General features: G+C 28.3%; 1 protein-coding gene across 3 annotated transcripts in view; it reads right to left on the bottom strand.

The window, feature by feature from the left end:
* LOC141528959 (protein bric-a-brac 1) overlaps window positions 1-18,796 on the bottom strand; it is a 314,927-nt gene that overhangs the window by 269,223 nt on the left and 26,908 nt on the right. For all 3 annotated transcript variants that reach the window (XM_074245266.1, XM_074245265.1, XM_074245268.1), the window contains exon 3: window positions 17,742-17,795. The gene's annotated coding sequence lies outside the window, so the exon portion shown is untranslated. The remainder of the gene's footprint in view (window positions 1-17,741; window positions 17,796-18,796) is intronic.

The raw sequence follows: 18,796 nt of genomic DNA, 5'->3' as shown, positions 1-18,796 counted from the left end.
TGCTGCGATGTAGAATTAATCTTTTATAAAAATTTTTCTATGTGAAAAGAAACGTATTGGCTTGACTCGTATAGAGATAAATTTTGTGAGTTTTCAAAATGGAGACAAATTCTGTATAAGCATGCACCACACCCAATATTTACAAAAATTAAGATTCTAATATTTGTTTAAACTTTATTTTAGATTATTCTCATTTTTAGAATTTGTGGGGCATTGCGATCCAAAGAATTCTGTCAGGTAAATAAAGACTACGTTGACGATACTGGGGATCGCATTTTATAATATCTGTTGACGATAAAAAAAATTATTACCCTTGAACGTTTGTGATTAAAGATGAGTTTGCCTTCAGATCGGGTGGCAATTTCGCACGTGGGAGGAAATGTAGCACTTCCCTCCCTGGAGGCACAATGTCCTATTTTTTACAATATCACTTTATAAAGCAGCAATAGAATGTATTTGTAGCAGTTCGGATTGCTAAAAATTTTAATATTTCATTTGTATTAATTTATATAATAATATGATAATAAATTGAGGCACGTATAATTACCCGTAACTATAAGTATACGAAACTATTGGGTCGATATTAATTACTGTCGTAGATAATATTGAACTTCGGTTTAAACAAACATTGACAGTGAACGTCGAAGTCGGCTCTTTACTCGGTTTATCCATAGATAGATATCTCTATGTATTTGCTATGCGGAGTGATTAGTGATCAGAGAGGATAAAAGAGGAGAGTGGTCGGATACCTGATAGTATTTGCCGTTATTTCGTGGTATCAATTATCACAACGACAAATGTAAATAATTATTATAATTGTACTATAGAATAATAACATCGTTTCAAGGGCTTTTGATTGTTTTATAGAAAATTGGATTATTATCATTAGTATTAATTTCGTTTATAGTCTATTTATAATAAACATTGTAAATCATGAATATTAATTACTATAATTCATCATCAGAAATAGTTTAAAGAGAAGAATCCCAGCCCGAGCTGGGAATCGAACTCAGTTCTATTGAGTATAATGTTGACCACTTTTTTACTTACGCTATCCTACATTGTACTTAACTAATTAATAATTAACACTAAAATATTAATTTCTCGAATCAAGAGACTTTTTTCGTCAATCATAATCCTTTATCCACATCGGAGGACAATATTTAGATAAATTCAAACGTGCACAACTCATAATGCTCATTTACCTTATAGTAAAAATTATATTGCATTTCGAATTGATTCAGTAAAATAAAAAAAAAAATCATGTTTGCTGACACCTCATGTTATTTTTATTTCAAATATTTCGCGGTATTATATTTCACTTAGTAAACTAAACATCAGCTAGAATTATTTCGCGCATGCGCGTAAATAGTAATTTACGTCATAAGGTCGCAAAGAATCGATTTTTCCAACAACGTCGATGATGCGATATGAGTCTAAGGTTCGTGGTGCGAATTACGAAAACGGTTGTAAATTTGACGGTAATTTACACCCATTTTCAAAAATTTGCGTCACAAATATTAAAGCAACTATCATGAAATCGGTACTGTCAAAATTGCCGCTGAGTGGCTGAATGACATACGATAGTTTTTTGTCATTACCGATCAGAAAGTTCAATTTGAGAAGGATACAAACCTTCAAATGATATGATTACAATTAAATCAAATTTTTTTAGATAATTATAACATTTAATTTTTTAATAAATCTTTCGTAAAATTTCTATTAAAGGCATAATGTGTTAAAGGCACAAAACAATTAATTGAAATAAAATGTTAAAAGCAAAATAATAAAAAACAGAAAACTCTGCCATGGTTTAGAGACGCCAAAACTCTAAGGTGAGGGAAAAAAAATACTATAATAAAATGTATAGATAGATATACAAAAAAATCCACAGTCATGTATTAGTTTTTTAAAAATAATAATTTAACGACAGTGAATTGAACATTTATATTAACTAAGAAATTCAGTCGAAATTTTTTCGACCAATTTCCCTGCCACATACACCCATCTATACACGGACGTCCAGAAAAGATTATGTTTAATGTTATAATCAACTATGTTAAAAAAAAAAATTTTATTGAAGTATATTTTATGTGCCTGACAAATTATTTGACTTGATATAAGTGTACTCAAATTAACCTGTAAGTGCGATATAAATAACAAAAAATCGATTTCAGTTTCGAGAAAACTTTTTTTTTTGAAATGTCGAGAGTAGAGCACAACCTCAACGCCTCGCTTATGAGACGTGCAATTACAAACCCGTATCAGCAATGAAAATATTTGCAGAAAAAAGGTAAAACAAATTTTTGTATTAGAATATTTGTTAATGCTTTGTATTATGAGTCGCTTAAGGTAGTACTACCGGTTTTAGAATTGACGTTCAGAATTTAATGAAATTTGGTAAATTGGTACTTTATAATATCATAACTAAGCAGTAAAATTTTTGGAAGCCTGGCGAGTTCTGAAAAAAAGATATTAATATTTACATATTTTTGCTTTTACCATTGATCCTTATGGAAAATCACAGACTTTATTTTATTTCACAAAACTGGACGTTCAGATTCTAATAAAAATTAAGACAACGAGAGAAAATAACATCTAGAACATATTTTATAACAATCAGTATGGTTTCCGTGCATATGAGAATATTTATTAATAAAAAACATTCAAAATTTATCTCTGTCTCTCTTTTGTCAACGTGATTTAGTATAGGGAGATCTACTACGTTACTTAAATAAGGTTAGGCTTTGGGATTTGACTCTTGTGGTAACGGTAATACTACCTTAAGAAATAATTGAATCCCTTTTCACACAACTCTTTCTTTACCAAGAGTATAAAATTGATCACGTTACTGTTGAACTGCGTAAAAGATAAATAATTGCAAGTTAATCAATATTTATATATTATATCTTCAGACATCCGGAATTAAATCATTATTCCTAAAGGACATATGCATAAAATATTCACGTCTGAGTTGTGTATACATTGCTCATGTATGAGCAAAAGCGCATCTGCATCATATAATATTTATCAAGTCGGGGTTAATAGTAAATAGGATACACAACATGAGTGTTCACTATTGTTTAATGTCATGAATACTATTGAGACATTAAAAGTATTATATGTGTTTCTTACTGTAATATTATAAATTACATAAAAATGGTACACTGGGTGTATGTTGTTCCCCTATTTCTATTTTTTATTAATTATTCCAATTTATATATTATAATATCAAGGTACATAATGTAACTCGTTGACAATGCCGTAGTATACAGACAACAGATGTTTAACTAAGAATAGAAATATAAATGTTTACTTTAGCAAAAATAACAACACAGAAGTATAAATAATGGAGGTAAGGATAAAACAAAAAAGCAAGTTTACAATAAATCAAAAGTGTCGTAAAAATATTTTTCAACTTGACTTTTAATTTTTCTAGGTAGATAAATGACTAACAAACATATCGTTAGATATATGAGAAATGTTTTGAAGAGAGAAAGCTGAAAAAAGTTAACAACGCGCGACGTAGACACAGTATAAGGGTGAAGGTTTTGGAGAGCGCGGAAAGTGCATGACCAATTCCAATTTCGCGGCAGTAGGATTGGCAGTCATTAGTCGATTAGATTTTCGTGGCCGCATATATCGATCACGTTTACATCATGAATCTTCGTGACATCCCTCGCTTTTCGACTGTCACCAGGGTGATCGATAACTCGTTTCGCACGTCAAATCCTCATCGCACTTGTCACGTCTGTAATATGTCCGTTCGTTGGTACTATAAGAAATGATGCATGGAAATCGCTGTCAAAATTATTGAGTTATAATACTATTATTAAATGGTTAATATGTGAAAGATGAGGGACGGGTAAAAAGGGCTAGACAATATACGAATAAATTTAATTCACTCTTTGCCACCTGATTTATGCTAAGACTTTTAATTTGAATTACTTTTTTTTTAAAAGTGCGAGATATATAAAAAAAAAAACTTTTTTTATTTTTTCATGGAGAGTATAGTAAGTTATCTTTGGATAAGGATTATTTTTCTATAATTCAACTACTTTGTTCAGAAGAGTGGCGCAAAAAAAACCAACTATTTTTTTATGAGTCTTCCATGAAAATTTTTTAGTTATCCGTGTAAAAATGTTCTTTTATGGTCTAGTGTGTTTATTTTTAGCATATTTATAGAACCACACAAAAAAAAAAAAATTTCTTGAACCAAGAAAATTATAAGGAAGACCGAAGTTATTTTGGAACAAGACAAAAATTTCTTGGCTTAAAAAAATTTAACTTCGTTCAAGAAATTTTCAATCTTCCTTAAGATGTTCTTGATTTAAGAAAATTTACGCTTGACTCAAGACTTTCTTTCTATCTGTGCATACGTGGCTATATCAATCAATTCTTCGTAGGTTATTATTTTTCAAAAGCTCTCACTAAAGATCAGCTCGATGTTTGTAAAATTTTTTACACATAGAAAAAAAAATTAACTTGAATCAAGTGAAAAATTCTTGAACCAAGAAAATATTTTTGAAAAATTTCATTGCCTTGAATCAAAACGAAAAATTCTTGAATCAAGAAAAATTTCATTAAACCAAGAAAATTTTTTTACTTTAAGAATTTTTCTACTTAAACCAAGAAGATGAAGTTCTTCAAAATTATTTACTTAATTCAAGAAAATTTTTTTTCTGTGCAGTTACTAAAAATTTCAAAAATCGTAAAAAATTGAATTTTATTCTTTCAATTTTGTTATTTCATCATTTCATCATTTACTCAGTAAAAATTATGTTTGTTCTAAAAATTTTAAATTGAGTTTTTCTTTTTAGAATTTCAGATTATGTAAAATCATATAAATCATCAAAAAAATTAAAGTATATAATATTCATTCTATCGGTACTATTGCTATTGAAATAAGAATAGTGATAATTATTACTATTATCGTGATTATAATCAAATGTTAGGACAACGAAGTTCAAGATAGAGGCTTTACATTTTAATTTTTACATTTATGAGGTCTGACTTTGAATAATATCAGTTCTAAATTTCCATTCGGAATAAATTTTTTTCAAGTTTCATAAATTCCGATTAAATATTTGTCAATCAAAACACAGTAGTAATAATAACTTTTCTGATTTCTATTTATGTCACATTATTTGTATTATTTTACAACATAAAAAACTGAAGTATTTGCATAAGAGGCTCAGATGATTTCAATTAAATTATCAAATTAAAAATTATTTAATTAAAAAAAAAAATAAAAATGATTTCGATATACAGTTGATAACATAGTCTTGACAATTATTTTAATTGCAAAAAAAAATGGAAAATGCATGAATATCAATAATGATAGAAATAACACAATTGTAAATAATAATTTCTGCAGTTAAGTAGTGACTCATATATTATTGTAGATGTCGACCGATTCAAATGTTTGTTATTTTTTCTAGTGCTCCATATTACCTCAAGTGTTACAATTTATAGTAATAATTAGATAACAGATTCATAATTTGAAAGTAACAAATCAAAAAAAAAAAATAATATTATTTATGATAGGATATTGCTCAGCAACTTTAAATAATGGTGATTTATTAAAAATAATAGTTGAACTTTCTCACGAGTTCATGGCCTTATTATACGCACATAATCTATTTGACATTTAATATCAACTAATCTATTTAATATTTAATATGCTATTGATTGTAATATTTGTATTCATAAATTAATTATTCTATATATATATATATATCGTTGAACCTCAACACTTATTTTTTCGTCTAATTATAACGTTGCGATGAACAATTTCACAAGCAAAAAAAAATATTGACACACATTTAATCCATCTCGATTGAAGTTTGTTTATAATTTATATTAATAATAATAATAATTAATAGATTGGGTAACTTATGGCTATAAATCATATTTTATTTTCATTTTAATATTTTCTTTCTTTCACAAAAATTAAGGGTTGATTTATGTCTGTGAATTGACGTAACGAACCAGTGATTTCGCGTTAAGGATCCGCCTTTGTCTCGCGTGTCACTTTCCAACTAAACTATACACACCGTTTACTATCACGATTAATGGAATAAAGTGTAACGAGTGAAAGTATAATTTACCAGCGGTATTTTTAATTCATTTTAAATCAGCAAAGCATTGAAAAAAAATAATTGGAAATTATTTTATATTTGAATTGAAGTAGATATTCTGTTATATTATTTATTTACAAATGTGTTTTTTTGTAGAAATCCAGTAATACAAACGTAAATATTATTAAATTATACGGTTATTAAGTGTGATAGTAATGCATTAAATAACGTCACAGTCGCAATAATATGGTACATAAACTCAAGCTTTGGCTTATGTAAATTTCAAGGCAGGATTGTTGAAAAATTTATGCCTGTCTAATGTACTAACTAACACAACTTTATTTTATCTAACTTTGTTTCCTTTTCCTGGACAATTATTTACAATAACATACACTTTTTCAATAAACAGCTCAAAAATTAACTAACTACTATATTTATTTCGAAACTGTTGATTTTTTTATTGATGTTATTCAGAGAAAAAAAGTTTTCTATTGCAACCGACGAGTTAATAACATTAATGTGTCTGCGTAAAAATTTTAATGAATCCCGATTTTCCATTTTATACGTTAAAAATGTAAATTTTGTTCATTTGATTATCAATGAAAGTTATTTTAATTGAACTTTACCAGAAATCTGAATAGCGCGCTACGCGCGTGCCTTAATTTTAACCAATAGTGAATCCGTTTTTTGCGAATTTGACTAACTTTGAGTTATGACTAACTTCAAGACTTTCATAGATTTAAATTTAGAGGATAATAATATAAATGATAAATTTCTACTCTTCCTTAAGTAATTTTTTTTATATATACATTTTTTTTCAAGCTAATTGCTACATTTTAGTTCACTTTTGAATAAATATTCACGAGCAATTGTATAAAATGATTAAAAAGTTGTGAAAGATGAAAAAAAAATTGTATTTTGCCCCTGACAATATCTTTACTCTGACCAAAAGCAAACTTGATATTGCTCTATTAACAATGCATAGTACATTGCTGAGAACTATACGTATACTGATTATTACAATATCAAAATTTAGTATATCAACACACCAACATTGGAATAACCTGCTATGTTGACATTATTCACATTTTAAAACTTTCAATTACATTTTAAAGGCTATTAAAATTGATATTAAAAAATTAAGTAATTAATCAAATAATAAATTTTGATTTTTAACATTTTTATTAGTGTTAAAAATTTCCAACGGAGGGCGCATGATCGCAGAATCATTCTAAGTTTCCTTAGAAGAGAATTAATTTTGAGGTATCAAGTTACAAAGTAAAAATAATTTTTTAGACTTTCCTAAGCAACTTATCCAACATTGGGTTCAATTTAATCAGCGGCTTAAAATTTCGCGTTAAAGAAAAACTGATAAGTGGTGTACACATTTTTAGAAAAAATAATGAATTGAATAATCATATTACATTTTTTTTTAATCTATATATATATAAGAGACTTACTATAGATATAGTCACTCATCACAATATCTCTGGAACTATAAGACCTAGAGACTTGAAATTTAGCAAGAATATTCCTTTCGCCGAGTAGAGGTCAGCTAAGAACGGATTTGACAAAATTCCACCCACAAGGGGGGTTGCGGGGGCGTAAACAATGAAAAATTCCCGTTTTTAAACTATAGCTCCTATCGACTTCAAATTTGGTAGGAATCTTCTGTAAGAGATGTAGAAATAATCTATCCATGAGTTTTACGATATCTTACCCCACAGAGGGTTGCGGGGGTAGGTATTAACAAAGAAAATTTTTAATTTCCAAGTTATAGCTCCTATAGACTCCAAATTTAATAGAAGTCGTCTACATGTGATACAAAAATGATCTAAAAACGGATTTTACACCGAATCACTTCCAATAAAAATCGCGGAGGTGGGTGTTAACAATAAAAAATCTTAATTTTTAAAATGTAGCTTCAAAAAGCTGCAAATTTGGTAAGGATCTTTTATTTGTCATGTGAAGATCATCTCAATACGGATTTCAATAAATTCTACTTCCGATTCGATAGAATGTGGAATCTGTGAAAGTCAAAATAATACTCCAATTGAATTTCAAGTCTATATCTAAAACTATAATTCTATAAAGTGCCCAGCGGAGCGGGCGGGCAACAGCTAGTATCCTTATATAGACTTACATGGCCAAATTAGACCATGTGCGGTATGGGAAAATTTTCTTCGAGTTACAACTTGCTACGAAACATTTTAATAATAAAAATTCCAGGGTGGCCCTTCTCAAAAGTACAGAGAATTAACAATTACGAATACCAAATTTCAAAAACAATTATTCAATTTGGAGTTTCTAATCTAGTATAATCATAATTACCAATAAATACCTGAGGAATAATGAGTTTTCGTCTGGCGGATAAATAGGACCATTGAAATGACAGAGAGAATAATAATATAATAAAATAAATGAGAAGATGGTGTATATATATATATATATATATATATATATATATATATATATATATATATATATATATGTATATGAAATAAAGTTGAGTCTCCATTCGGAGGGAGTTAAGTATAAGAAGCAAAAGAAAAGACCAGAGGTGGACCACACACACATCGAGCGAACGTGACCGACGCGGAGCAAGTTCATATTGTAATATCTCAGTGTATATATGTTCCATTGAGTACAGTCGCGATTATATCTGCCTCTAATATAAACATTCAAACTATTCTGTAAATAACTCTACCTTGAATTCTATGAACGAGCATCCTCTCGAATGTTAATCCTTGATCGTCCGTTTGGACATTTTTAAGAATAATAAAATTTTATAAATAGTAAAAATACTAATTATTAAATAATAGTTTCGTGTTTCATTTATTTATGTAATTTTCATAGTGACTGTACGAAGATAAACGAATAACGTATTATTATAATGGTCAGTTGCTAAATGGTTTTTTCAATCCGTCCAGGTCGCCCGAGAGTGCCTGATTGGCCGGAGGTCCCATAAGAGTCCACACAGTATAAATATATGTGTATATATATTAAGAAAGAGTAGATTAGAGTAGAGTAAAGGAGTATACACATCCCACCGCTAATATTTCATTACAACCACCGTAATGAGAATAATAAGAAGGAATTTATCCGAGCAGTGAGTGCGGTCTCAGCGACCGCACATGCGCACCGTCTAATGTCTACCTTATCCTCATATATATATATATATATATATATATATATATATATATATATATATATATATATATATATATATATATATATATATAACATATACATATACATGAATACAGAGTTGATGTTTCTTCAATTGAAATTTCATTTCGTTTATTCCTCATAATCACACTGCACTAAACTTCATCACGGTGAATTAAAAAAACAAAAATGACTAAAAACGCGGTGGATTATGTAGAGGAGAAATATTTTCATTAGAGTAATATTTGTTTTTTTTTTTTTTTTTTTTTTTTAAGGTTGCATTATATTTAGAGGATGGTATTCTGCATACAGTATACATACAGTTTAAATGGATCAGATCACCGTAAACTCCCACTCCGGTAACTTTCTTAACCACACTACAATCTCCACAGTAACGTTAAGCCGCAGCCTATCATTATAGAGAAGGAATCATTGGATGATCTTAATCATGCAGACCGTTCGACTTGCCCACGCCTCCGCCAATCGCCGCCCGCTTCAACAACAATCTTCCTCCTTTAAAATTTTAAATATTTTTATTCGAAATTGTAAATATATAAGTGGGATTATAACGAGATTAACCATCAATTAGATGGTAAATTTAATCAAGTTTGATTTTGTTAAAAATTCATTGATTTTATGTTAATTGTTTTTTTTTTCGATTTTTAGAGCGGAAATGTAAGTTTAAATTAACATGTATAAATTTTTTAATGATTTCATTGCACACTACATTGTTGAGAAATAAAGTATTTCATCATCGAAATTATACTTTTCAGTGCTAAAGGTATGTCATAAAATATTTTAAAATCAAGATTTCAAGTTTGCACGACTCAAAAAGCATTGAGTAGTAAGCTGTTATTAACTATCGGAGGTCATATTATTTACTTCACTGAGAATTTATATTTTGTTGATGTATTACATGCTTGAAATATAAAAGTTACAATGTTGTAAGAGAACACTTTGATATACGTGATTAATAACCATTTAGGATTTTCAAGTAGGATTAATTAAATTTAAAATGTGAACCAAATATTTGAAAAACCTGATATATTTGAAAGAATTGGATAATTTAAACTACTCGAAAAAGTCGAAATTTTCGAGTAATTTGGTATTAAACAACTGCGATAGTCTTCTTGCAACCAAAGATGAAAATTTTTAATTTTCGGTTTTGAATCTAATGAATAAAATCAGTATTTCGTCAAAAAGTTTTCTGATGTGGTCTAACATGGTAATCCGCAAAAAAAATAACGTGGTTTAAGTAAATATTTTTCTTCAAAAAACGCATAATTTTATTATTTTCAAACGAGATAAATATATATCTAATCCAAGTATTTTCAACTTTCTGCTATGAAAATCAATGAGTTTCAAATAATCGGGAAGGTAGATATTGGTTTCCACCCGGTTTTCGAAAATCAAGTTCTCATCAAATCTCCACGTTTTGAGGTCCTAGCGAGCTATTCTGACTATTCCTACGTGAATGTCTTTTCGTATGTATGTATGTGTGTGTGTGTGTGTCTGTATAGATTTTAAGAAATCTCAAAAATATAATTTTTAAAAAAATGATTTTTTGAGATAACTTTCAACTAAAGTATATCGATAAATTTCGAAAACTAATCAGCTCTTAAGCTCAAGAAACAACTCTTTTAAAAGAAATCAGTGAAATTTCACTGATTCAACCAGTGAAATTGCATTCACTGGTTAGAATCAGTGGAATTCCACTGATTTCTTTTGAGAAAGAATATTGATAGCCACAAACCGCATTAAAGTCGGTTCATTTGTTCACGAGAAATCGTTGTCGAAAAATTTGGAAAAAATAGTTTTTATTATATTTCATTATATTACTTCAAAATTTGTTTTAAATTTATTTGCTTGAAAAATTCTGTTGAATGCTGCAAGTCCCATAACAAACGATTCATTCGTTCGAAAGATATAACATTTAAAAATTTTTTAAAACGTGTGAACTCAACTAACCACTAGAATTTTGAGCTTGAAGAATAAAATTTATTTTTTTGAGTTCAAAACTTTGTGATAGATGATTTTTCGAACGTTTTATGCATAGCGGAAAGTTTTTCTTAGTTTAAGGGTGGTACAATTGATTCAAGATAGTACCGACTTTTTTTAACCACATTTTTCAATTAGGTTAAGATTTTACTTGGTTCAAAAATATTTTTCTTTTATTAACTAGAAAATTTCTAAAATACTTATTTGAAATTCTGATTGTAAAATTTTTTATTTAAAAATACTAGAAATTGTATGTAATTACAATTATACACTGTAGATTGTCTTTCTTATAGAAAAATAATTTTCCTGTGATGATATATCAGGATCATTTCGTTCAACAGCTGGTCCCTACAATTCCAGCTTTTGATTTCTCTTCTTCAAAAAAAAAAATTTTGAAAAAAATGCTTTGCTACGCATTAGATTTTTTAATTATCTATTTCATACCAGAGCTTTTTTTTGAAGTTATACTTCTTTTGGCGCGTTGGAGAAAATTGATGAGGGTGAATTTTTACGATACGCGCGCACACCGACTCCCAAATTTAACAGTATGAAATTAGTTCTAGGTGGCATGAAAGTCGATAGCTATGTTCAAGTTGTATATTCTAGTATTTTTGTACTTAGAAGTTCTAAGTTAGAATAGGGATGCACGATTCCAAAAGAAAAATCGATCTCGAGAATCGCGATAAATTTTATCGAAAGAATTGATCCTTGATAAAATCGAGTGTGAAAGAATCGATCCACTGATAATCGATCGTTTGAATGAAGGCGTAATTTTCAAGTTTAAAGAATTCCATATCATTATAATGAACTAATTTAAAAATTAATATCGCTTATACTAATGCATTTTCAATTATTAAAATAGACATTTCTTCTAGATTGAAAATAATATTTTATTGCACTTAATAACAGTGAATTATAATTTTTTTACTAAATGCTTTCTAATATTTAAATGAATTAATTAATTATTAATTAAATTGATTTAATTAAATATTAATACTGCTATTAAATATTAATCAAATAAAAAGTATTATTAGTTAAATGTATATTTTAATAAAAAAATAAATATTTTTTCTAGTTTCAAAAAGAATAATAAAATTATTAAAAGAAAGTAAAATTAAGTTTTTCTTAGTAGAAATACCATTCCGCTGTTGGTAGGGATTTAAGGAACAATATTTGCTGTAAATGGTCAGCACTTAATCGATTTCTGATAGCATTTCCAATATGACTAGCAATAGAAAAAAGTCTTTCACACGGGACAGAAGTTGCAGGAATCGTGAGGTGTTCTAAGGCTATCGATGATAAAACTGGTGCAGATTTTTTTTTCTCGGTTCAAAACTCAATTGCGTTTTCATCTTCTTGAGAAGGACTATCGATAAATTTTTTTTTCTAATACGATTATAAAAATTTTCAATGACACAGAATTTATTAGATATTTCATCATATTTGTATTTTATTTATATAGTAAATCAGTTAAAAAATTACACTTGTTGATTTGAATAATTTCTATAAGTAGGATTTTTTCTCATTTTAACTGCCACAATTAATTTGTTATAATATTTAAAAAAAATTTTATCTCAATTTTAGAATCAAGTTTTTAAATTACTTAAAAAATACTTTCTTTCAAAATTCCCGGTCATCGTCGCCATTTTATTTTTAGACGATCGATTCCGACTCTGAAGAATCGATCTAAATAATCGAATCGACAACAGGAAAAGATCGATTCTAGTAAGAATCGATTTTGAATCGTGCATCCTTAAGTTAGAACACGTGTTTCGTTACAGTATAATCAAACAGTGTGAATAAATAAACGTTATTTTGGTGTTTTTATTAAATCAATTTTATACACGACAGTGATAGTATATACCAATAATTTATTAGTATACATGTATATATATATATATAAATTGAATATTAGTGATAAAACTGATTTAAATAAACTATTTTGAGTGCATTTATAGATTTAAGGTTGATTGTCGGTATGTATAATTTATTTATATCATTAATCAAAAATTATTACGTTATTATTATTTAAAAAATAATTTTTTTATGTTTTGTTTTATTTCTGATACATTAATAAGTTTTAAGTATAAATAAAAAAAATTTATTTATTTTCTATACATGTTTATATAAACCCTAAATACTGAGTGTTCATACTGTTTTTGATCTTAACTATTCGTTAAATTTGATTTATTGATATTTTAATTATTTTTTTTATATTCTTATTATAACAAACAAATTTTATTAAGTAACTCTAAAAATTACGAGGACTCAGCTTAACATGAGATATTTATATAAACATATATTTTCAATTTATTCAAGTAGTAGTTGAAATAATCGAAAATAAATTCTAATAAATAAACTTAAATGAATTTTAATAAATAAATTTAAAATTTAAATCAACTTATAGAAAACATAAATAATTTTCTATACGAATTCATATCTATCTACCTATGATCTTTTGCAGGTTTCTCTGAAACTAATAGTACTACATCGTTAAATTTCAATTTCTGTTTAAGTAATATATTTAATGTAGTCATATTTTCACGTAAATAAAACGTTTTTCATTTAAATGTAATCTTTTTAATTAATTTTAGTATAATATTTATCGTTAATCACCACTGTATTTTAGCTATTTTTTTTTTTATACACCAAAGAAGTATAACTTCTAACGCGTGTACATGAGTACACACACTCTTTTTTTTTTTTTAATTCTCATTTGTTTAAAAGAAAAATATAAAACTGCAATAGTTTTATAATCATGAGTGCAACAACGATAGTACTGTATCTTGCAGTGAGTGCGACGCGAGAAAAAGATGGGACCAGCTGTTAACAATCGATTTTTTTTTGTTAAGAATCAACAAACTTACAAGCCAAAAAATTATTTTCTAGATAATAACTTTTATTACTCAGTGCATTTACAACCAAATATATTAACCATTATCTGAATGTTCCAAAACTTTTTCTTCAGAATAACTTTGTATGGTTAAGTGTTAATTTTACCAAAGATGGTCCTTCCTCCAAGCAATAAAAGAAAGTAAAAAAAAATGATGTACTCCTCCGGATTGTCATTCTCAAATTTCGGGAATGAATTTAACACTCTGATCCTTGATAGTAATCTTTGATTGATAAAAAGGCAAAATGAGCATGAATATAGAGAATATGGACAAAACTGTAGGGGTTGTGTCAAAACAGGATTGTGAGCAGACAAACAGAAGCAAAACCACAAGGAACGGCGTCCCATTGCCTTAGCAATGGTACATACAACACACGTACATAACGATTCAGAGAGAAAGAGTGACGGAGAAAGAGCGGAAAGGGTGGAATGGGATGAACCATCACCGACCTCGGCACACGTTTCATCTCTGGGAAAACCTGTGAAAACCACCACTTGTTGCGTTTACCCTACAGCATTCTCATACTCTTCTATTTTCGATTGGCTGAATATGTAGTACACCTATACTACATTTGTATTTATATTTATACATGTGAATGTTGGATGATGTCAGTGTATTTGTATTTGTATACAGATATTTTGTTGTACATTGATATTTAGTGGAACATACACCGCACACTCCTGAACCAAAGGGATATTATATTCACGTCAGTTAGCACGTGACTTTAAACTGGATTTTGCACTCTCTGATACTAAGGGTATAACTTTCAAAGGTATTACTTTACTACGGACAAATTAGTGATAATCAAAATGGTGGATTTGCTTATTAAATGCTTGAAAAAAAATTCAGTAGTTTGCTACCTTTACTTTACCAGAATTAACTTAAAAATTCTCACGCGATATTAAAAATAAAATAAAGAAATATAATAATAATAAAACGATATAAAGTTAAAGTAACCAAAAAAACTTAATTGTATGATTCTAATCGGCACGAAAGATCGATCGAATTTACTCATTTGCATGGATGCCTTGCAATTTCCACAATTCATTTATTTTCTTTTTAATCAAAAATGTGAAAAAAAATACCTTTGGATTTTTTTTCTTAATTTTTGGTTATATATCTTGAGACTATGTAAGTAAAAGGTTTAGAAGAGACTGCTGATTTTTTTTTTATTATCTGGCGGATTTTTTTGAACGCGGACACACCCGGCATTTACTACCGGCTAGACACAAAAAATGTCGAATGAAAATGTGGCCCGTAGATTTTCGATGGCAGTGATCAAGGTGGTAAGGTAATACTAGTGCCCACCGGCAATGTATGATGAATATATACTAACTTATCTTCTTTTCTTACTAATTTTTACTCTTTTTATGTATTCTACTCAAACTAAAGTGAGGGTTAAGCGTAAGCGATCATGCTACCGTGTACCCGAAATAACGTCCAATATCCGAAATTATCCCCTTTTTCACAAGCTCCCTTACTCGATCGATATAATCATCGGTCTCTCACCTGCGGCCAAAAATAACATACATACATTGATATACATGTACATATCCGTATGCATAACATATAAGTAAGGTATTAATATTTAAAACATTTTATAGTTTGTCATATTTCCGATCGCTCAAAAATCTTGTATCATGTAATTTTTTATGAAAAAACTTACTGTGAAACTTTTTACGTAAAAAACCAATAATTACATTTGTCGATAAGTATAGGATGTGACATTACAATGTTATAAAAGGCTTTTTATGAGTAGGGGAAGGTGGGGCACGACAGCTCCCTAAGCCAGTTATTTTTTTTTTTTGTGAAAAAATTATAAAAACATTACAGTGGTCGTCATAACTTGACGAGAAATGAAAAAAAAAAAATTTTTTTTATCTAATTTTTGAAGCGGGCCTTCGTGCCCCAGTCTCCCCTACTTTAACTCAACTGTTGAATTTTTAAACTCAAAGTTTATGAGTAAAATTAAAATAACAAAATAAAGAATTATCAACTACGATTCATTTTTGTACGGAGAATTTAACATATTTATTGTATGCATCTATCCCAGCATGTATTTTTGAATTTGAATCTATAATTTAATATATTTTCAACAAATATTTGCGGGTAGATAATTTTTTAGTGAGAAAATTTGTAGATCTAATGTATTATATTTTATACAGTTACTATACTGATAAGACACAGTACTTGCTATACCAGTAAGCATAAAATTGTATCACCGTGATTCAAAAGTAGAATGAATTTTTTTTCGTTTAGAGCAATAAAAATAGAAGGAAGTGAGATCAAGTTGTTTCAATTAAATTAGCTTTAAAAAGAAAAAATATAATATGGCAGAAATAAGCAGCGGGTTGGTAAGCTATGTGAGTATACAGTTTGTATGAATAAGGGTAGTCACTTACAGCAACTGTTTCACATGTGTTGTTCTAAAACAGGTGGATAAATATTTATGTTGTCTATGCAAACAGAAAAAAAATAAAAATAAATGCATCTAATATTTAAGGTAATTTTATTCTATAACCTAACTAAGAAATTGGTTTTGAAAAAATTATCATTGTAAAAAATTCTTGAAAGTACTGTGAATTCCCTAGAAAAAAAAACTGAATAGAAATTCTGGAGCAGTTTCACGTTCAACTGCAAGACGACACAATTATTAACAAAAATGGTTTTCCAAGTATTTCAGCAATACATTTCATACTTATTGAACTTATAAACAGGAATTTCAGCAATATGCAGTATATTGTTTCAGTTGAAAAATAAATTTTTCGAGAAATTCTTTATTTTTAACTTTCCGCTCAGAAAATCAATGATTTTCGAAAAATCGGGAAGTTATTGGTTTAACCCCGTTTTGCAAATATCGAGGTTTCAACAAATCTCGACGTTTTGAAGCCGTAAGAAGCCCTAAGCTTTCCTGACTATTTTTACGATGATGGCCGTACTTCTATACAGATGTATGTGCGTGTATGGATGTAAACCTTTCATAACTTTTGATTCGGACCGGTAAATTTTAAGAAATCTAAAAAAAAATATTTTTTATGTTTTTTTTTGGAACAACTTTTGAACGGCTCTACCGATCGATCCCAAAAACTAATCAGCTCTTAACATAAAAAAATCACGTCGATCACCGCCAGCCCGGTCAAAATCGGTTGATTCGTTGGGAAGTTATTGTTGACGAAAGAAAACCATATAAGCTTTTCGGGAATTATCATGACCATATGCAAAAAGCGCTCATAAACAGAAAAAAAATTATCTTTAATCAAGAAAATAATTTTTAAAAACTTCATCTTCATGATTTCAGTAAAAAAATTCTTAAACTAAGAAATTTTTCTTGATTTAAGTAAATTTAACTTGATTCAAAAATTTTTCGTCTTAATTCAAAACCATAAAACTCTTAAAAATTATTTCCTTGGTTTAAGAATTTTTATTGTGATTCAAGTTAATTTTTTTTTCTGTGTTTATTCTGTAAGTATAGTATATGATAGAGATATTTCAATATCAAAAAATTGCTTGACCGCCTCGTGTTGCGAGTAGATTTCTACTTCAAACACTTTTAAGGTATGACACGTGCAATCATCAGTGAAAAGTATTGATAGATACTTACTTTATTTTTCAAATTTCTGAATACGCTTTTTGTACCCTGCTTACGTTGTATGATCTGAAACATGCACAAAATGAAATCGATTAAAGTAATCATATGAAAAGTTGAGCACATTTGAAACAACTGAACATTTTTTCGAATTTAATTGAATATTATTTCGGTGAGAATCATCAGATCAACTGTTTTTGATTTCTAAGCACAAAAAAAACCACCACTTGTCTTAATTTTTTTAACTAGTTAAACCTGCTAAATAATCATGTAAACAAAAGTGTAAAGAGGTTCATTGCACTACCATATTAAGCTTTATACAATATCGTTAATCATAATCGCATCTGAACAAGTCTAACTTAAATACCCCAGTGAAAAAGCAAAGCTTATTGCTTATATACGCTTGCTAAGAATAATTCCGAAACGTATGTTTATACCGTTTCGCAGGGCGCCTACTTAGACGCTGTGATTTATTGACGAAGAATTATATCAAAACGCTAAAAATACAGTATCATAATAAATATTTCTGCGCTTACCCATTTACCATATAAAAAAAAATAAAATTATCTCCAAACTAGTTCCTGTCTATAATCGAGAAGCTAATTTTCAAAAAAGTATCTTTTCATATTTTAAAAGAGTAGTTTTTTTAACTTTTTAATATTAATTACTTCAAGAATTATAAAGATTTCGGACTAAAAATTGAATTGTACACAGAAAAAAAAATGTTCTTGAATCAAGTATATATTTTTGAAGAGCTTAATATTCTTGATTTAAGAAAATTTTTCTTAATTTAAAGAAATTTTACTTGATTCAAGAATTTTCTGTATTGATTCAAAAACAATTACCCTCTTCAAAATTATATTCTTGGTTCAAGAATTTTTCTCTTGAATCAAATTAAGTTTTTTTTCTGTGTAGCTTCATAACCGATAGCACTTGGTAGCTAAATTAAAAAAGTTCAATAAAAATATTTATAATTGAAGATAACCAGTTTTTTGTCTCGATTAATCAAAAATGAAAAGATACCCTTTTGAAACTCAATTCCTCAATCGATCTAAGAATTCTGTCAACCG

The sequence above is a fragment of the Cotesia typhae genome, unplaced genomic scaffold (assembly GCF_013202065.1).
Source record: "Cotesia typhae breed Kobodo isofemale line unplaced genomic scaffold, CoteBio_Ctyphae contig_44, whole genome shotgun sequence".
NCBI classification, from domain to species: Eukaryota; Metazoa; Arthropoda; class Insecta; order Hymenoptera; family Braconidae; genus Cotesia; species Cotesia typhae.
The sequence above is the reverse complement of the archived record's forward strand: the minus strand, read 5'-3'. Positions and strand labels throughout refer to the sequence as shown.